We start from the raw sequence: 22,394 nt of genomic DNA on the forward strand, positions 1-22,394 counted from the left end.
GACGTTGTGCTTCTGCGGGTGGATAGTGCTTCTGTCTTTCTCGAGCGACGTACGACTCAATCTCGGATGGGGTATGTGAAGTGTGCGTGGCTAAAGGCATCTCCTGCTTGTGCGCCAGAGTTGAGTGACTTGCTGTTCGTCCCCGTAAACCGCGCGCGAGGTGAGTGCCGATTTTACGACGTGCAGGAGGAGGCAACGCACCGTCTGTCAATCGCGGTTCAGACTTGCAACGCATGTTGTGACGTTGTGTTCGTTCGAAACGCATCTCTGGATTGTTTTGAAGTTGGATAAAATGTATGCGTCAAACCCGGGCATTCGGCTCTGCGTTCTCTGCGATTGCACGAAAGAAGTGCCACGGGGCTTCAACGCTTTCTTTATGGAACGTACTCAGGTAAGAGAATATCCATGTCGTGTTATGGCCGTGTTGCATTCAATACAAACGGTTAAGTGTTTGTTTACACTTGTTTCGTTTGTCGTAAAATGTCCAAGCACTCCGGCACTACGCCGGCAGATCAGCCGGCGAGCCGACGCTGAGCAGACGACTCATCTCTTTGCCGGAAGTGCGCGAAAAAGTCGCCCAATAGCAGAATGTCTAGCTCATGACGAACATCTGGGAATCGATGACGTAGACATGTGAAGATGGCGGCGTCCAAAAACACGAAGGGAAGGGTGAGTAAAAAGCGACAAACTTTGCAACAAAAGTGTGAGCTTTCCGCTGTGCGTAAAAGAGTAATACTTGGCACAGATGACGTTGACGACCCAATCGAACGATTGCGCTAGTTCGTTTAGTGTGCTTAAAACGCCTTTCAGGGCCCCCTGAACAGTCACCAGGGTTCCACAATTTAAGAATAAGCTTCGAACCTGTTCAGTCCCTCTGGGGTATCCTAGGGATTAATAGCCTTTTTTAAATAGACGTTTTTAAAATAATAGGAATAGAAACACATTTCTATACAGACGAGGGTCCCGGAGTCAATAGACTGCCAGGGGGCCCTTTATTACGAATACACCAAATGATTAGCGTGGAAGCAGCAAATGCGCGTAAGAGCCCAAAAAATGACTACGCGGTATAAAAGACAGAAATTAGCCTAATGTGTACACACAGTGAGAAGCGTAGCCTAATCAAAAACAAAAAGTACTACAAAAAATTCGCAATTAACAGAAAGGAAGCAGAGGCATATGAAAACACTAGGTACACCAGGCAAAAAGAAACAAGGATGAACAAGATACTAATGGCAGAAAAAGAAATTTTTAACGATGTTTTAAAACAAGTACGGGATGGTAATGATTTGACAGCCATAGGAAATTATACCAAAATGAAACATCTCTGAAACAAGTGATTTTATTACCTTATTTAATCTGAACAGTTGGCAGTAAAAACTTGGTATTGCTTAAACACTTTGACGCTTTTACTGCGTGAAATAGTAGCATTAATGACAACGTAATTACAGTGCAGCAACTTGTAAAAAATATGTAACTTATACTGAATTAGCGCTATAATGAATACCGTGTAATTCTGACGTACAAGTCGGGAGGCAGAGGAACAACACAGACTAAGTGCTGTAATGCAGACACACTTATTTCGAATGTGTTGTACACATGAAACGTGAGAGGAGTACGTGTTGCCCTATGAAAAAATGCCATAATGAAAATGTCTACGAACACAAGCAAAATATAAAGACGATAACGCTAGACGAGGGAAAAAGCGCCGAGCTTTGATTAAAGCTCCTATGCCAAAAGCTGTTTTTTGCTTTAGTTGGGAAAAATGACAAGGAAATGTCAGGTGAGGGTCGAGGTGGATGCCCAACACTGTAATATAGTCGCGTAATGTGATGAAGTGAGGGCAAGAGTTTATTTAGAAAATACACTTATGGCTTTCTGATGAGACCACAAGTTCAGTTTTTTAGTTAATAATAAATAGTCGCGGCGCCATTTTACAGCATTATGAAGTACTGCATTCAAGTTTGAAGAAAAAATATTGAAATATTGAACATTCAACACCAGAGAAAACGAGTACTATGAGTGAAAGAAACCACGGACAAGGGCTGACACTCCGCGCTTTGCCTCCTTTTTGCTCTAAGTGCTGGGTTTTTACGCTGTTGTAATGTTCGGAATGAACACTGACCGCACTTCAGACGTTAATACAAATTATTAATTTATTATATGCAGAAATCCTTGTATGGCCTACATACAAGATTTCATGAGAATTATGGCAATGCGGAAGGTCATTAATATATAAAGGGAAAAGTAAACGGCCTAGAATAGATCTATAAGGTACAGCTAGCTTAAATGGGCTTGTTTCGGAAAATTCTCAAGCAACGTATACGGTGTATTCTCTGTAAAGGAAGTAGTTTTTCAGAATATTAGTAGCGGTCCAGTGTTGCCATACGCTTTTAATTTTAAACAAGATATTTGGATTATGGTCTTGCCATAAGCTGTTCATTTTTAAACAAGATAATAGGATTAATTGTATCAAACATTCACGATAATTGTGTCAAAGGATCAGGATATCAGAGGGAAATTGTTGCATAGGCATATACTTTCACATTGATAATTTAAGCGACGTCGGATGTAATGTAAAATTGTAGATGCGTTACTCATTCGTCAGCTGCCCTCTCTATCCTTTGCCGAAAGTGGGAAAATGCCACCGTAACTTTTTCAAGAGGCCGTCAGGGGAATATTTGTTCTTGAAATAGGATGTTCTCATGCAATATCATTACGAGGGGAAACGGCCGCTGACTCTTTAAATGTCAACGATATGTAGCTAGCTGAGACTACGTCTAGGAAGCGTCATTGTTCGGCAAGATGACTTGAGCCAGGGTTGAAATCTTTGAAGTTGCTTTGCGATGTGCCCTTTCTGCGTTTCAAGTAGGCTTCGTCTGAAAACCTTTGTTCCTGTATTATCCTCTCTCTTGTGAAATGACCGCTATTGCTTTCACTGTTTGGTACGCACACATTGTCTTCTTGTTGGGCTTAAAGAAAGAGCTAAATACCCAGCCTACGAGCCATTCGTAAAAACTTTAGGCACTTTGTATTTCAGGTCTGTGTTCTCTGAAGCCAGTTAAACCTGGTTAGGCGGAGAGTAGAAAACTGCCACAGACAAGTACGACCAATTTTTACGTTATCCGAACATAGTCTAGCGTTGTGTCCCGGGAAAGGGAAAGGTCTCTAGTTTGTGGTATTTCCGCCGGCAAGGTCAGTCAAAACGACGCAAGGCTGATGATTGGGATCTCCGGCGTAGAAATGGCCGGGGCATGTTGCAAGGATAACCCCGCCTGATTCTACAAAACCACCACTTCAATCAAAATGTTTGACTGTGAACTGGCTAGTACCTTGAGGTTGTACTTGTTTTACTGTAACCAGGAAACCCGATATTTGCGTCGTTCACGTCATTAACACTTGCTTCAACTAATCGTAACATCAGGTGGGACTGCGCTCTGATACTAAAATTTTAACTACTCCTGGATACTGAAGTTCAAAGGAAGTTCCTATTTAACATTCTCTAACGCACCAATGCATTGTTCTCTAGTTGTTTATATATGCAATATACCTTTCTTGCATTTTATGTAACTTCATAAATAGCGAAGGACTCCATCCTAACAAGGCCTTCTAGCGAAAAAAACATGGGATATTTGTCTTTGATATTTCGAAGGCAATAATTTCTGTCCGTAATTTTTGTCTGATACCATGTTTGTAGTAATGTGATTTGGTAGTTATGCGTTTGATAAAATCTTATGGCTTGCGTTTTTTTATATTTGTAATTTGATTTTTTTACCACCCATTCATGTTTTGTTTGATGTATGCGCATGCCCCCCTCCCCCCTATGTAATAACCTCCTGCGGACGGCCTTTAGGGGTACCTGAATAAATAAATGACGGGCGGCCAACTATTCTTAAGTATGGTATTAATCCCGATAAAAAATTGAAATGCGACGAACATTTTTCGTGAAAGCGTTGTGCCCACTTTACAGACACCCCCAAGAGAAGCAAGTATATATATTTATTTCTCACGCTCAAATTTTACACTAGTGTTTTTAAAGTTTAAAATAACGACTACTACAGATTGCGGGGTCAATTTCGATGTGAGAATTTAGTTTGGATAACCTAGAAGATCTAGGGAAGTCAAGAGCGCCAACGAGTTCAGTATCTCATTATATTTCGAAAAAGTGTGTTAGCCTGGTCACAAGCAGAGATGGCCCCAACACCGCTAACAACAGGCAATCTGCTCAGTTTCAGGAATGTTTATAGATATGGGCCTCGTGCTCTGCAGTTTCAAGGAAACATATGGCGCCACCTGGTAGCGGCGGCGGAATTTTTTCCACAGAACCAAATAAACATATACAGTGTGGTGCGACGATAACTGAAACACTTAAAAAAACTTCCTGAGCGAACCGCCGCTCTGTTCGCTTTCAAACTTCACATGAAGGTCGCATTTTGTGGTCTATTTTGTTTGACACCGGGAAAAACAAAAGTACTTACCAATTTATTCTGAAAATAAAGAAAATGAATTTTCGCCTATGGGAAAACGGCGGCCGATCTCGACGTGAGAGGCAGTGCAAGCTGATGTTGGGACGATGGCGCCACCAGGGGTATGCAGAGCGAAGCGAACAATGGGGATTCACGCTCCTTCCACGGAAGCAAGCAGCAGATGTGGTAGCAGACGATCAGAAAATTTGAAGGCAGGTTTCCTGATCGTCTGCTACCTCATTTGAATCCGGAGCCAAACGAGGTAACAGATGATCAGAAAATGTGAAAGTAGGTGAGGAAAGAAATCCAACGCTTGTTGGCAAAGCTCAACCGTGGGAATATTTTGTGATTAGTATCAGCTGTTAGGCAAACATTTGTGATCACCGTAAAATAGAGACCAGAGAGATTTTCTGGTCGTTTGGCACGCCATTCGGATCCTTCCTACCGTGAATCCCAAAAGTGCGTTTCGCTCTGCATGCCCCACATGGCGTCGTCGTCCCAAGATAAGCTGGCACTGCCTCTCACGTTCAGCTCGGCCGCCATTTTTCCATAGGCGAAAATCGTTTTTATTTATTTTCAGAATAAGCAGGTAAGCACCGTCGTCGTTCCCAGTGTCAAACAAAATAGACCGCAAAATGCGACCTTCGTGTGAAGTTTGAGCGCGAAAAGAACGGCGGTTCGTTCAGGAGTTTTTTTTTAAGTGTTCCAATTATCTATCTTTTTAAAGTGTTCCAATTATCGTCGCACGACCCCCCTACAGCGGTTTGCTACGGGGCTCAGTTTAAAGGGACACTGAAGTCATTTGTAAACATTGCGGGATTACGAGCGCAAATGGTAGTCCGGAGTCCCTAGGCCCTGTTTCGGCCACTCTGAGCGCGTTTACGCAAATTTATTTAGAAAAAAATTCAAAAATGTTGTCCTCCTCTCTGCACCATCGCCCATTTTCTGTGGCGTTTTCGTGTGACGTCAGCAGGAGATTATCTGGCAATTGGCTGCGCTACTGCACGGCTCGCTGGCCTTCCCACAGAGTCAGTCGGCCCAGCGTTTCGTCCGCCGGCCGCCGACGGGTCGTCGCAATTCGTTCACTAAGTTGAAACGAAGCCAGGACACGTTTGTGAATGGAAGAATGTGTGTTTCTTTACTTTGTTAATTTGTACACTGTATCTAGCTCCAAGTCAAGGTCGCTTCACACAACCTCTGCACAAGCGCACATGCGACGCTTCGCTGACTGGTACGCCAGTAGGAAAATATAAGGCCACTTGAAGGCGGGAGAAGAGTCAGCGAAGTCAATATTTTATTTTTATTTTATTTACAAGATACTGCAGGCATGAAGTCGAAGCAGGAGTGGTACAGGCAATAAACAGGAAAAAAAGAATATGAAAAGGCATCAAGCCTAACATCACATACATACAACAACCAATTAAGCGGGATTACACGACTTTCATTTTGCGAAAAAAAGTGGGGGGGGGGGGGAAGAGAAATATGGCACTGAAGTAAAGCAATGCAACAACACAATGAAACAGTGGATAAGACAACAGCAAATCATTTTCACGTCCCCAGGAAGACATGCGCGTCGATAGTATCTGTCGAAAGAAGGGCGGCAAGCGGTAGCGTGTTCCACTCACTGATCGTGCGTGGAAAAAACGAAAATTTGAAAATATTAGTTTTGGCGAAATATGGAGTTAAGGCAAAAGCATGTGAATTACGACCGCGCCGTGTTGCCAGGAGACTAATGTAGGGGCTGGAATCAAATAAGAGCTTCCGGTTAACTAACTCATAGAGCAATTTTAGCCGAACTGATTTACGTCGGGCTTCTAATGTTGGGATAGCATGTCTTTCCATGAGGGCCGAAACGGAGTCTGTTCGCCCGTACATACCATAAATAAAGCGGATGGCTCTTCTTTGAATTCTCTCGAGGCAATCGATATTGGTTTGCGTGTGAGGATCCCAAATAACGCAAGCATATTCGAGTTTCGGTCTAATTATTGAAGTATACGCTAAGTATTTAACTTGAGATGGAGCATCCTTGAGTTTGTGTCGTAATAAACAAAGTTTACGGAAAGCTGCAGCGCATATGTTAGTAATGTAAGAGTTCCAACTTAAGGTACTGGTTAATGTTACGCCGAGATATTTGTGTTCATATACTTGCTTTAGCGGTTGGTCACTAGCACAATAAGTAAATTCCAAAGGGTGTTTATTTCTAGTCATTCGGAGGTATACTGTTTTGTCATGGTTTAGTTGCATGTTAGAAGTTTTGCTCCAAGAAGCAACATTTTCTAACGCTGAGTTTAACGCAAGTTGATCCTCGATGCTATTAATTTCGTTAAAAAGGATGCAATCGTCTGCAAAAAGACGTATGTGTACCGGATTATTTATAACATTAACAATGTCGTTACAAAAAATAAGAAAAAGTAAAGAAAAAGTAAAAGGGGTAAGGAGATAAAGTAAAGAAAAAGTAAAAGGTGTAAGGAGATAAAATCAACTGGAAATTTTACCGTACAGCGCACAACTAGGGCGCAGGAAGCACTTTTTTGCGCTCGGCGAACTAGCACAGCGGTCACCTGCACGGCTACGCATCTGCCAACGCTTTTCCGTCTAAGAAATGAATTGCTAGACGTGAGGTATTGTGAAAACTGGGGGGACGCTTACTGCACGAGTGCAATACAACAAATAGTCAACTAATCTGCTTGAAATGCTAAAACTAAATAAAACTGGTTATACATTAATAACTTATATTTCCAAGGTCAGCAGCGCTCGCCCGTGGCCGTGTGGTCTGGAGGGCTAGGTATGTTATTGCAACTGTTTTGTAAGTCACCAGTTCGAATCCCCGGGGGAACATTCTTTTTTTTTTATAAGTTGACGTTTTCGTTTTCAGCCGATGTTTTCTATACTGAGTTCACATTTTTTGGGCCGTAACGTTCACTGCTCCACGAACTAGTTCACAGAACGCGCGCAGGCTGACACTGGCGCGCTAGCGAGTTTTCGTTGGCGTGCTGTTGCCATAAGCACCGACTGCTTGCGGGCAGTGGGCACAGGCCAGAATGCACAGACCCTTGGCCTGGTGCGAACACGCTTTTTACGATACAGGCATCAGTGAGGCAAGATCCAAAAATGGGGGAAAAACGCATGGCATTTAAGCGTCTGCGGGGACGCGGAGGGCGTTCATCCACTGCGTAAGCCTCAGCTAGTGATTGCTACAATTCCAAGCCGTCCTGGAAGGCTTATCTTATGCATTTTACAGCCGACAACACCGCAGAAGCGCGGTACGACGATTACTAAGATATCGAGAATGTCCATCCAACGATGCCGTCGGATGTCAAGCATGTTGTTTTACAGAACCGAAACTGCAACTTGTTTGAATGCTAACCAATCACGGCGCGTCTCCTCCCGTCGTCACAGCCTTTAGTTGGTGCGGCCGCCGCAAACCGCGCATGGTAGTTTTTTTTCTTTCGCGCTTTGTAAAATAATTGCCGACTTGTCAACCGGAGAAACAATGAAAAGTTTGACAAATTCACTTCAGTGTCCCTTTAAACAACCGGAAAACCTTCACAACTACGTTCACCGTTGTTAAATTCATAGGAATATACCACTGAGGAGTTGTGCGAGAATACAAGCTGAAATGTTTTAGAAAGCGCCCCTTCTCCAAAAAAGCAGACGACAGTATACGGATCAGCTGTCTGCGACGCCTAGGTGCACAAAGCACATAGTACCCGAGAATAAATAAAAAGAACAGATACATAGGTGCATTTGCGTATCTGCAAGCTACGAACAAATGCCGTGTATCCAACAAAACGGAACGGGTGCTTATTTTTGTAGCTGCTCAAATAGCCTTTGGTTTCAGTATAACTGTGCATGCATCAGAAAATACATGGAGCATCCCACGGATATGCATGCTTTTATTGTACGTAGTCATACCAGCAAAATATAAGGAAAGCTTTAAATTGAAAACATTAGAAACGTAAATGTTTACGCTACACAGCGAGACAACAATAAACATATGGACACACACCAGCTACAGCTCGCGTCTACAGTTTCATTAAAATGACTCTCCAATATCTAAAACATATGTTCCACTACAACTTGTAGTTTGCGTGTCTGCCACAGTTGGTGAAAGGAAACGAGTTCAAGTGGAGCTTGTTGCGCAAAATATTTTTGCTGACACAGACAAGCACGACCACAACTATTCACAGTGGCATGTAGTTACACTAACGTGACGTACAACTCCAACAGCATTGAAACAATCTCCATTATTCCAGATGGTCTTTTTTTTCATCGGTACTCCGAATTCGAGGGGGTACCAGTTGTGCACAATTGTAGCTCTTGTGCGCTCTACCATATCCGTGCCCGTGTCTATATAAAAAACCAAGTAAATAAACGTTTACAGGCTTTCATGAAAGCATCCTCACGCGCATCTACGTCCGAAAGTATTAGCATATTAAGTACGCTCTTATAAACCTATGAAAGCACTTCGAAAAGCATCGCGATATTCTTCTGAGCCCATCCAACGAACTCATCGTAGTTTCAGCAGTTTCAGGTAGAGTTTAGTAGAACAGTTGGATTTTCAAAGACCTGCTCCTACAAACCTCAATGGTGTGGCTCTTGAAGCCGCATATCCGTGGTGTCGCAATATACACGCGAACGTCTCGCCACGATTTCACACACAGAACGGACATAAAATCACTTCCTGACACGAACAAGGCACTGCGGAGTTTACACGGGAGGATTTGCTGCTTCTGCAAGCCCCGTGCAAGTCGAATCGCCGGTATTCTCTTCACTAAGCTGTCAGCCAAATGATGACAGATATGGAAGTTACGCCCTGACAAGGACGCAAAGGTTAAAGCCGCACAAACGAAGTCGTTGCCGGCGCCGCTGTAACATTGCGCCGTAATTTATTGCTCTTGCGGGGACGAGGGGCCCTACAGAATAGGACACTACTACTACTACTACTACTACTACTACTACTACTACTACTACTACTAGTTGTTCGGTTTGAAAAAGGAAAAGAAATGGACTGGGGATAATTTTGATCCCATCTGGGGGGCTCACCGGCATACAACCCAGTCCGGGGCGTAGGGAATATAGAAGGGGGTGAATAGGATATGGTAGCGAAAAAGTAGATAGGTAAAGAGAGAAAAGAGAAAACGTTTAGTCGCCGCCGAAGAAAAAGAAGAGTTGCCACAGTCACTGGGGCCACCGTGCACAGAACACATCACAAACACAGGTCCTGGCGCCATGCTGCGTCCGGGAGGAGTTCTCGACGGGAGCGGTGAAGGGTAGAGGCGAGGCTGGGCTGCGCTGAGTCGTGCACGGCGGACCGAAGTGAGGGGAGCTTGATGGGTGAAAATCCAGGCAGACGAGAGGTTACTAGCGAGCGGGAGCAGGCGCTCGACGGCCCGACGCAGCAGAGTACGCTCCGCCCGAAACAATCACCCATGGCTCGCGAGGCATGGCCGGCCTAATCGCGATACCGCCCCGGCCGCGCGGGAGCGAACGAACAACACGTCCGCACCCCACGACGACCGAGGCCAAACTTAGAGTCAGGATCACAGGCATGATGCATGACAGGAGTGTCTGGATTGGGGGAGCGATCGCGCCTTCTCTCTCACACACATTATCGATTCCAGGAGGCGATGCACACGCACGCACGCACACTCCTGCGCTACTCTTTCTTTTCGTTAACGGGCTTGCGGGTTTTATCCTTTTTTTATTGTTGATTTGGGCAACGCCGGCGGCGTTCAGTTGAAGCCGTTGCGAAGTGGCGGCGTGTTCATACAGCGCTGAAACAGACCCGCGCTTGCATACAACCGATTTTATTTTGATGAAACGCTCTCTTGTCGCCATTGCGAAACCTTTTCTCTTTATTAAAGTATCGTTTGACTTCTTCTATCGCATTGCAAAATAATTGCGGCCATTCTTTCTTTCTTGAGCTGATATTTGTACACAGCCGAACGAGACACTACGGGACGTCGCCTGCTCGCGGCATTCAGAATTTGTCTTCGTTGTCCACAAGGTGGCGCGGAGCATCCCAGAAGCTAGAATAAATAACAGGCGCAGTGAAAATGCGGCAGGGACAAGCGATTGCGATCGAAGTCGAATGTACAGCGCAAAGGAAAGTACAGTAGACTCTCGATAAACGGAACTTCAAGGGACAGAAAAAATTAGTTCCGTTTAACAGGAGTTCCGTTTACTGAGAGAGATGTGCAAAGGTGAAAATTTGTGTGGATACGGAGTCGTAATGGCATTTCATGGAAGTCTAAGCACTAGAAGGTGAATGCACGTGAATGTTTTTCAGAAAGCAAAAAAACTACAAGAGGCATAGGCACAGCATTCACAAAGTTGATTTGGCAAGAATGAGTAGCTGTGCACTAGAAAATGCATAAATTATTTTTGTTTGAGTCCTTGCAACTGCATCTTAACGGAGGCTAGAGGCCTGAACTTCGCCAGTGCTTACGAGCCACCGAATTTAGACGATCGTAACGCGGTAATGAAGCGCGAATAGCACCACCATGGCGCGAACCAGGTGACAGGAGGTGAGCCCTGTAACCTCGGCGTCTTGAATCGAGATCAAGCGACTGTAACAAGAACTGCGATGTTTCATTCGTTTCTCTAACACGGCTAACCACTTATAAGACGAGGCTCACGAGCCCAACGAGACTAAAAAAACATGGAGGAAGAAAAACAAAAACGAAACAGCCCGAACCGTAAAAATGTTGTAATGCCAATGGGTATCACAAGAAGTTCAAATTCTGGTTCCGTTTACACGGTGAAGCCGAATACAAAAACAACCAACACAGTTCCGTTTAAGCGGAAATTCCGTTTAAGCGATTTCCGTTTATCGAGATTCTACTGTACCAAAGCTAGCACACAGGGCGCACAAAAGCTTAGAAAGGGGCATGAGGTAGCAATGCAGGCGAGCGAGGAGGCAAGCGACGTCCCCCCGGTGACCGCCTCATATCCCAAACATCGGGAAAGCATTAACCGAAAGAAAAAGCGTGGGGAGACTAAGATTAACTACATAAGCATGCACGGTGGCAGATCACGGGAAAAATGGTAAGAGGTTCGCGGTAAATTAAAAAAACTGAAGTATATGCCTTTACAGAAACTTTTCTTCGAGATTTGCATGAATATATATGGCAAGACTGTAACAGAATGGTAGGTACTAGGAGGGGGGAAGCCTAGGATTTAAAAGCTGCGTTTGACAATGTCACTGATACGGCCATACTTAAACAACTGAATAGCCTTAACTGCGGTGAACGTACCTACAAATACATTCGAGACTTCCTCTACGGCCGAAAAGCCATTCTGAAGGTGGGAGGTTTAAAGTCCAATACAATTTCTCTCGGCAACAAGGGCACACCCTAGGGTGCGGTCATTTGCCCCTTGCTGTTTAATGTAGCCCTCGTAGGCCTCCCTCCGCTCCTGGATGCCATACCAGGCATACGCCATGGATTATATGCGGAGGACATAACCATAGGGGCCACTCATGGGTCACTGGGGGAAATGGAGGCCAACCTACAACAGGCAGCCGACATTGTCTCCGAATACGCACGATAATGTTGCCTAGAGTGTGCGCCGCAAAAATCTGAGCTGCTTATCGTGTCACCACGTAAAAAACTCCCTCCCGGGTCGCCAACCATCTCCATAGAAGTGGATGGCCGCCCTATTGTTCCAACTCAGCAGGTGAGAATCTTAGGCATGCTTCTACAAGCGGATCGCTCCAATACCAAACTGCTAGACCGACTTCAACACACCACGGAGCAAGTCTCCCACATGATCCGCAGGGCCAGCACAAAAACGAGAGGTATGCGAGAGGCGGATGTGCTAAGGCTAGTCGAAGCCTTTGTCATCTCTAGGATTACTTACGCCATCCCCTACGCTGTGCTCTCGAAGGCTGAAAAGGACAAGGTAGAGACTATCATACGCAAGGCATACAAGTTGGCGTTGGGACTACCTGTCAGCACCTCGACACAGAAACTACTACACTTGGGAGTTTGTAATACCTTGGATGGACTCCTCGAAGCTCATCACATGAACCAATTATTACGTCTGAGTTCCACCTCCACCGGCAGAACAATTCTGAACCAGCTATGCCTGCGCTCACCGATTCAACACCCACAGGCCGATGCGACTCAGCTTCCACATGAGATTCGCCAATTTATTGATGTGGCCCCACTGCCCCGGAACATGCATTCAACACACCACCAGGATAGCAGAGATGCCAGAGCGAAAGCAATCTTCAAACTGTATGGCCAAAACTCCACCGCAGTATACACGGACGCAACATCCTATCCCGGGAGGAGAGCTATGACCGCTGTTGTGACTACAGCTCAAGCCCTCCTCACAAGTGCATCAATTCCTACCACCTATGCACTACATGCAGAAGAAGCGGCCATAGCCCTAGCAATTGCTCAAACCTCTGCATAGATTATCATTAACGACTTCCAACAAGCATGCAGAACATTCTCGAGCGGCTTCCTCTCACCCTGCGCCACACAAATTCTACTGCAGCATCCTTCACAACACCGTGTAAGGATTATTTGGGCTCCCACCCATGCCTAAGTCCCCGGCAACGAAGCTGCCCACCAGCATGCCCGAGATTTGACACAGCGGGCTAGTCAGGAGTTTGGCGAGCAGTGGCGCGTCGGTCCCCTTTTGTCATACACAGAAATCCTGCAGCACTACCACCTGCAGCGAATTATGTACCCTCCTCCGCACAAAAACCACACAAAAGAGCAAGAACACCACCTTCGATGCATCCAAACCAACACCTTTCCCCACCCAACTAGAGCCCACACTCTGGCCCCCACCCTCTACTCCTCGTAATGCCGCTTCTGTGAGGCTCCGAGCACGCTTTACCACATAGTGTGGGGCTGCGAGAAGAACCCCAACCAAACACCCCTGCCCTTCCTCTCCCCTGAGCACTGGAAGAGAGCACTGTCCAGCTCGGCCCTGATGACCAGCTTTGGCTGGCGAAGAGGGCTCAAGAAGCCGGACAGTCTTAAGGGGTCCTGGAATAAGGACTCTTGCCCAAGGCGAACTGCTTTATAGCGACGTTTATTCCTCCTCCTTCTCCTCTCGTACATAAACTCTGACCAACCGTGGTGATGTGTTCAAAGGCGAAGGGTAGAAGCCTTAATGGCCGCGGGAGCCCTAATCAATTTCCGTCCGATGGGCTCCCTTCCGTTTACTGTGCAGGGAGCTCTGGGACATCACGGACTACCGGGGTAAAGTTAGGGAAGATCCCCCATTCCCTACTCTGTACTATGACACAATGTATTTGCTAAGCCCCCTCCCCTCCCCTAAAAATACCTGATCGGATCTTGAAAGGGGTCCTCACTTAAGCAACAAAGTTACTTCCCAGCCAATATTTTGTGCTCCACAGAATTGCCTAAATTTGTTGTGATCCACACTGGAAATTGAAATTGTGGTCACCCAGCCCGGGGTGCTTTGTGTATATGAGCTGAAGGTGTTGAGGCCGTGGACCCCGAGCCCCCATACTCACAGTGTACCACCGTGGTAGGGAGTTTTAACGTGAAGGGCAGAAACTACAAATGGCTTCGCACGGGACACCTTGAGTAATAATACAGACACTATTGGCGGCACCGTGGACCCCGAGCTCCCAAACATAAGTTGTAACCTACCGTGACGATATGATTATAGGAGTGTAAGAAACCACAAACAGTGGCCGTCGGAGTCGAGGTCAAGCTTCGGTGGATGGGCTCCCTGCCTGTCTACCAGGCAGCGAAATCCGAGACCTGTTCACCTATCAGGACAATGCCGTAGAAGAAAGTACCCCCCCCCGTCTCCTGCTTTTTGTTGCATGCCATTTGGTGTTTAAATTTTCTAAATCCAAGAATCGGCCCCCTAAATGGGGCCACACCGATGTACCCTTTCCTCTGTTGCATGCCATAAGTTCCCCAAGCCGGAGAACTATCCTAGGTTTTTGATAAAGGGATCCGTTGACATGTCGAACCCCCTGGCCACGAAGTCTGTCTTTCTCATCTCCAAATTTCTTGAAGTCATTGTTGGTCAATCCTAAAAAGCCAAAGAACTTAGAACCGGAGAAGTTCTCCTAGAAGTCAACAACATGCAACCAGCTACAAATCGCTGACTCGAACTCCCACAGAAGATCTGGAAATCAGGTTCACATCCCACCGCAGCCTTCACGGCTCCCAGGGTGTAAAATCTGAGCCAGATCTGATGAGTGAAACTGAAACCGATCTTTGGTAAGGCCTTAAATATCAAGCTGTGACAGCAGTGAGTCGTTTCATAATTCGTCAAGATCATAAAGAAATTCAAACAAACCATGATATATTGATTTTAGACCGTTCAACAGTTGCTGAAATAATAAATGCAGGCTTAATTCATTGCCTGTCCAGACCATACATTCCTAACCCGTGCAGCTGTTTTAGATGCCAGCGGTTTGGGCATGGCAGTAACTCCTTCCGCGGTCGACTAACGTGCGCGGAATGCGCACAACATGATCTTCCCTCAGAACTATCCTTCACAAAACTTCATCTGTGCTAACAGCCCAGGGACGACATGCTGCATACTCCCGAAAGTGCGAGAGATTTGAGCTTGTAAAATGGATAATTAATGTTAGGGCCACGGAGAACATCACCTTCCCAGAGGCGCGGAGGAGGTTCGCCTCTTTCTTTCTGTTGAGGGGAATGCGGACGCAGCTCGCCGGGGCGCGGAGAGGAGTCTGGCGTCGGAAGGGACTCAGTACTGCGAGTCAGACTTTGTCCCGGCCGCTCCTCCCCCTACCCCGCTGGACTGCCTCTGGTGGCTCACCCCGTTGCCGCAGCGCTTGCTGAGCCAGCAGCCGTTATGGGGACGGGATGGGCCAGCATCCATCACTTCCCTGCAACCGTCCGAAATCACAAGTGAGGGCACGGAGGAGATGGAGACGGAGGAACCAGTGCAGCTCCCCCCCCCCTCCCCTCCACGCACGGCCAGTGCCATCCCAGGCATGCTGACACCCTCGGAGGTTGCGAGCCAGGCGAAGCGCGCCCAAAAGGATGCGCGGTCGAAGGAGCCCGATGAGTCAGGCACTCCGAGGACATACGACCACGAAATGAACGTCGGACCGTTCCTGTGTACGGTGCAGCGCAAAAAACGTGTCCCTATGCCAAAGTATCCGTACAAGCGAAAAAAGACAGCCACAGCTCCGAAAGACAATACATAAATATAAAACTCCAGTAGGTCTTGCAGTAAATAATGTGAAGAGAAAACATTAACTCAATGAAACTGTAGAGGCATTATTAAAATATTGACGAAGTGTACGAGATACTGCACTCGAATCAGCCAAGTGTCATGTGGCTACAAGAAACACATTTAAATTTCTAACATAGGAATTTCTAGAATAGGTACATGGTATTTAGGGAAGACAGGGATGGTGGTGGTACATCTTCCGGGGTGTGATCATTATTGCCAGAAAGTACGTGGCGTGTCACACTATCAAGTTACAGATCGTCATTGAGGCTGTTGCCATTAGAACCATAATTTTCAATAAGCAAATAACAGTGTGCTCCATCTATATCCCTCCTGATTTCCAGCTTTCAAGCTCATATTTCGAGGGCCTTGTAGATCAGATACCGGGACCTTTCATTCCTTTAGGCGACCTCAATGCACGTAACACTCTGGGGATCTCTGCGCACGGATGCCCGAGGTCGCCTAATGAAAAAATTTCTAACATCATCACGAGCATGCCTATCTAACAAAAACAAGCCTACATACTATAACACATGACACAACACTTATTCCAACCTTGACTTGGCTATTGACGCTGTAGTACTCTTTCCATCGCTTGAGTGGGATGTTGGCACTAACGGATATGTGAGGGACTACTTTCCTACCTCACTAACATACACAGATAAAGGTCTTAGCAGTTAACCTTCCCATTGCAAGTTTATTCTTGGCGCTCTTTGCCTAGTAGGCCTTGCGCTATTAACATTCAAACATCAACATCACTTTTACAGAAGACAGAGAAAGCTGGAACACATTCACACAATCTCAACAACACTACACAAGCATAGCACACTTACCTGTAGAAAAGGCAAGTCAGCTGGTCACGGCGCACATGCTGCCGCTGAAAAGTAAATTCCCCAGACCTCCTTTGCCCCGCGCAACCAAGGAGGCCCTGGTGGAATGACAACTGCAGGCGTGCGCGGGAGGCCGAGAACAAGTACCCCACAGTTTTTAACCTTCTTTCTTTCAAAAGGGCAAAGGCATTAGGTAAGACTGTGTGCCGTGAGGCCAAAAGGGAGAGCTGGCGCGTCTTTCTCACATCCATCAATTCATTCACGGACACCCACAAGGTATGGACAGGAATACGTAAACTAAAAGGACAACACACACATAGCCTGCCCCTGGTTAGCACGACAGGAGACATGGCGGAAGATCAGGCTAGCACACTCGCACAGCATTTCCAACACGTGTCTAGTTCTGGACACTATACAAACACTTTCTTGCAACACAAAATATCTGCGGAAAAAAACCCGTACGTGACAAGAACAAGTGAAAGTCTGCATACAACTCTGAATTTACACTGCATGGGCTGAAGATTGCTCTTGCCACTTGTAACCCTTTAGCTCCAGGTGCAGACATTACTCTATGATTCAACACCTACACGCAGCCACTCCTGAGACACTCCTATAGCTATACAACCAAATGTGGCTTTCGGGGCACATTCCACCGCTTGGGGGGAGGCCATAGTTGTAGCATTCTTGATAAAGGTGAACGATCCTTCCTTTCCCTCTAGCTATCGACCCAATGCCATGAAAAGCTGCCTGTGCAAGCTTTTTGAGAAGGTGATTAACCAGAGGCTCATGTACTTTCCTGAGTACAATGGTCTTCTCAAGAGCTGCCAGGCACGTTTTCGGGCAGGGTGATCCACAAATGATCAGCTTGTTGCATTAGAATCATTCATTAAAGCTGCCTTTATGCACAAACAGTACTGCATGACTGTATGTTCTGACATCCAAAAAGCGTATGAGACGGCATGGCGTTACGGCATTCTTGCAGTCTTAAAATCGTATGGTGTAACAGATAACGTGCTGAACACTCTTGATAGAGACTTGTCCAAACCAACATTTTGTGTCGAAGTGGGGCGGCACTGTGAAGAGTTCACATTCAAGAAAATGGCGTGCCTCAAGGTCAAGTTTTGAGCTGCACGCTATTTATCGTAAATATGAATTCGCTCGTAAAGCATTGCCTCCATCTGTCTCCTTTTTAAATGATAAAGAAATATCTGCAAGTCTTGTAACATATCTATACGTGAACGTCAAGTCCAGCTTGAGGTAAAGAAAGTTTCTCGCTGGGCAGAAGAAAATGGTTTCAAACTTAATCCCGCGAAACGTACGAGTAAGGCCCGATCCTGAAATAAATCTCAAAGGTGACGCAATTCCTGTTAAAACGGAACACAAGTTTTTGGGTGTGGTGATGGACGAAAAACTCACACTCTTACATCGAAGAACTCGAACAAAAGTATCGAAAACAATGAATATTCCGAATTTCATATCTCACCAATCATACGGTTCATATAAACAACTCCTACTTCACCTTTATACCGCTTTGGTAAGGTATCGGTTGGATTACAGAAGTGTTGTCTACGACTCGGCCACACAAACGGCGCTAAAATGCTCGAACCAGTGCTGCACTTGGGGCTTCGCCTCGCATGTGGTGCTTTCCGTGCGAGCCCTGTCGAAAGCCTGTATGTGGAATGTGACAAATGGTGCCTGGAATACCAGCGAACTTATGTTGATCTTTTATATGCTTGCAAAATATCGTCAATCGAGAACCATCCTTTTAAACATGTTTTACGGATACATCCGCATCACAGCTCTTTAAATCGCTCATCCGTGTCTGTTCCCTTCTCACAGAGAGTGAGAGAGGAGGCGGCTTTACCTAATGTCTCCTCTTTAAACAACTTCAAGTCATCTTCCATTGATTATAAAGTACCATGGCACCTTCGCACTGTGCCGTGTGGCTGTCTTTCATCAAACGTGATCAAAATAGGATACCCAGAAATACGATTCTGCAGCACTTTCTGGCACTGCAGGAGAAGTACCACTGTATAGACGTTTACAGCGACGCCTCCAAAACTGCCTACGCCGCGTCATGTTCTGCGCACGAACCCAATTTCTAAAGTTCTGAGACCATGAATATAACTTGTAGTATCCACAGAGCAGTGGCTCATAGAATATTTGTTGCTGTGAATCACATTGTGAAATGTTCTATTCCAAAATCGGTCTTTTAGTCTGACTCACTAAAAGTTGTACGGGCGTTATCATCCTGACGGAAGTCCAAAAATTACATTACGAATCTTATTAGGGCAGTTATGTCGGCATATGATGCGAACCTTGAGGTGACTGTTTGTTGTGTCCCAGTCCACTCAGCTATCGCAGGAAATGAAATAGCAGATAAAATGGCCGCTGCTGCACTCGCAAACACGGTGCACATAACAGTACCCTACACCGACTTCTACCACACATAAAACAACTGCAAAACACTGGCAACAATGGCAAAAACACTGGCAAAAACAATGGAGTGAACTCAGAGACAACGAAACTGCACATTGTAAAACCACTTGGGACGATACGCAGCCGATTCACACAACCGACACACAGAAGTTGCGCTGGCAAGGTTATGGATAGGCCACACACATGTAACGCACTCCCACCAGCTCGGTGGATCCCCAAGACCCATGTGAAGCGGGTGTGGAGAGGGCCTATCCGTAATCCGCATACTGATTTAATGCAAAGCGCTTGACAGAACACGACGCAAACACTTCCCAGAACTATACACGCGACACATTCCACAACACCCGTCATACTTCTGTGGAGATGAGCCCAGGTTTTAAATCATACGTGTTTTTCAGTTTCTCACCAACGTAAAATTTTGCATCTCATTTCTTATCATGCATCTTGACAACCTGACCCTTTACACCAGTCATCTTCATTACGTGGTGTTTTTTTTATTTTTACTGAAATATTTTACTTTTACTTTCATGTCACTCTCATGAAATGGCTTTTGTTTGGCGCTCTTTGCCCTTAGTTCATCTTGCGCCATTAAAATTCAAACAGCATCATCTTTGTGGCAATACAGTTGTATATGAAGGATTCCATAGTTCACAAAAAAGTTTTGGAACTGTGCGTTTCGAACTCGAAAAGGCCTAAGACACCGCTTGGCGTTATGGGATTATCAGTGAGCTCGAGTCATTCGGTGTTTTGGGTACTATGGTAAAACGCCTTGCTAGTTACTTGTCAGAGAGAACCTTTCGCGTCAGAGTTGGTTGTGCACAGTCAAAGGTTCATGCGCCAAAAAATGGCATGCCGCAAGGTGGAGTGTTGTCAAGATAAACTCTTTTAAATGCATTGCCACCTACAGTCTCCTATTTTATAAATGTAGACATCCAGATGTCCTTTAAATCATGTACTATGTCAATCTGTGCCCGTCAAATGCAGATTGGGCAGAAGAAACTTGGCGCCTGGGCAGAGAAGAATGGTTTCAAACTTAATCCTGGAACGAGCTCTTGTGTTGTGTTCTCCAGGAAGCGTGGGGTCTACCAGGACCCAGGCATTACTCTTAATCGTGCGAACAAGGAGCACAAGTTTTAAGGTGTTGTGTTTGACCACAAACTCACATTCGTTCCTCAAATCAAGCAAGTGAAGCATAAAAGTTTGAAAACAATGAACATACTTAAGGTCCTTTCACACCAATCCTATGGGGTCGACAAAATCTTCCTGCTGTGCGTCTACACTTCCTTGGTAGAGTCTCAGCTTGAATAGGGCAGTGTCGTATATGGGTCGGCGACAAAAACATCTGTGCAAATGTTCGACACAGTGCTGCATCTTGGCCTTCTCCTCTCATGCAGCGCTTTTCTGCACTAGCCCTGTCGAGATTCTGTATGTTCGGATGACAGATGGTGCTTATTGTGTCAGCGGGATTATGTTGATTTGGTGTATTCATCGAAGATCATGTCTCTCACCAACCATCCTTTTAATCCTATCATGAACGATACATTAAACTTACGACCCTTTAAACAGGCCATCTATTTCTTGACCTGTCTCTCGCAGAGTGAGGGAGGACGCTTCTGTACTCAAAGCCCCCTTTGAGACACGCACAAGACACCCATCCATAAATCCATTCCACCATGGCAACATCGTCCTATACCATGCGACCGGTCATTCACGCAAGTAGAAAAAAATAGGGTACCCAGGAGAGCGATTCCGCAGCACTTCCGGTTCCTGCAGGACAAGTATAGGTATGCAGAATTCTTCAGCAACATGTTGAAAACTGCTTTTACGGTCTCTTGTGCAGCGCACGGACCAGATTTTAGTGTTAGCAAAAGGATAAAATTTCATAGCAGAATTTACACGGCAGAAGCGTATGGCATCTTTACTCGTTTCAAATCATATCATCCAACGTAATATTCCAAAGTCCATCCCGTACACAGACTCCCTAAGTGTTGTGCAGGCACTGTCATCATGAAGGTGACAGGAAAGGTTCCAATGAGTGCATATGTCTCAAACCTTGGAATAACTTTATGCTGGGTACCAGGGCGCTGTGAAATCGCTCGCAATGATGTCGCTGATCAAATGGCTCATCAACCATTAGATAACGTCTTCTTTGTAGCTCTTTGCCCTTGGTGACCTTGCGCTACTAAATATCAATAATCATCTTCATCATGTGTTGTGCAATGAGTGATTCTATATGCTTCAGCTAAGTAAATTGTTGTGTATGTGCTCATGGTTCTGCGTGCATGAAGGTTTGTCCCATGAGTAGCGAAAGACACCATGGTTGCACTTTGATGCGTCACTGTAAAACTCTGGCACATTGATATTTATCCTGCAGGGACAAGGAGTGCTTCGAAATTGCCGTTTGTAGTGCCGTGCTTTGGTCTATATTCATTAAAGATGAGTTACAAGATACAGGTTGAAGTTGCCAGGGTGGTAAAAGGCCAGTGAAAGATGGTGTGTAAATGTCTATAAAGCTTCCGGTCTTACTCCAAGTGAGAACGGCAAAGAAACGGATGGGCGATTTACAAGCAGTGGAGATCTGGATGTATCATTAAAAACGTTTGAAATGGATGGTTATTCAGCGTAGGAATTTTAAAAGCATAAAGCAAGTCCATGTACGCCCATGGTTATGAAGGCACCACTTGTTATATTCACCATATACTATGGACTGGGTTAGTACGGGAAGCACCCGATGCAAGGCGAAGCCCCAAGTGTAGCGTTAGATAGAGCATTCTAATGCTGTTTTTGTCGCTGACTTATACGCAACACTCGATATTTCAGCCGTATGCAGGCGGAATACAGGCTGTATACAGTCGCACCAGGAGTTCTTTGTCAGTACCATACGATTAGTTTAAGATAACCTTAAGGATTTTCACTGTTTTGAGACATTTATTCTTAAGTTGCTTGATTTGAGGAATGAACGTGAGTTTGTCATCAAACACAGCATCTAAAAACTTCTGCTCCCTTTTAGCAGGAATTGAAACGCCATTGAGAGTAATATCTGTGCACGGATGGATCCTACGCTTCTCAGAGAACACCATCAACAGTTCTTTCTTGGATTGAGTTAAAACCATTCTTGTCTGCCCAGCTGGCACGTTTTTTGACACCCAGAGCTACTTGACGTTCACAGATTGACATAATGATTTAAAAGATATCTGGACGTCGTCTACATCCATCGAATAAGACATTGTAGTGGGCAATGCCTTCCAAAGAGAGTTCATTTTGAGTCTAAAAAGAGTTCAGCATAATACTCCACCTTGTGGCACGTGAACCATTCAGAGTGCACTACCGACTCCCACGCGAAAGGGTGTCTCTGAGAAGTAACTAACAAGCTTGTTTTACGTTACCCGAGACACCGAATGACCTAAGGTTACTAAGAATGCCGTAACGCCAAGCAGTGTCATAGGCT

Source organism: Haemaphysalis longicornis, unplaced genomic scaffold, assembly GCF_048455015.1.
Source record: "Haemaphysalis longicornis isolate Haplotype H1 unplaced genomic scaffold, Haemaphysalis longicornis Haplotype H1 scaffold_3, whole genome shotgun sequence".
Taxonomy (NCBI): Eukaryota; Metazoa; Arthropoda; class Arachnida; order Ixodida; family Ixodidae; genus Haemaphysalis; species Haemaphysalis longicornis.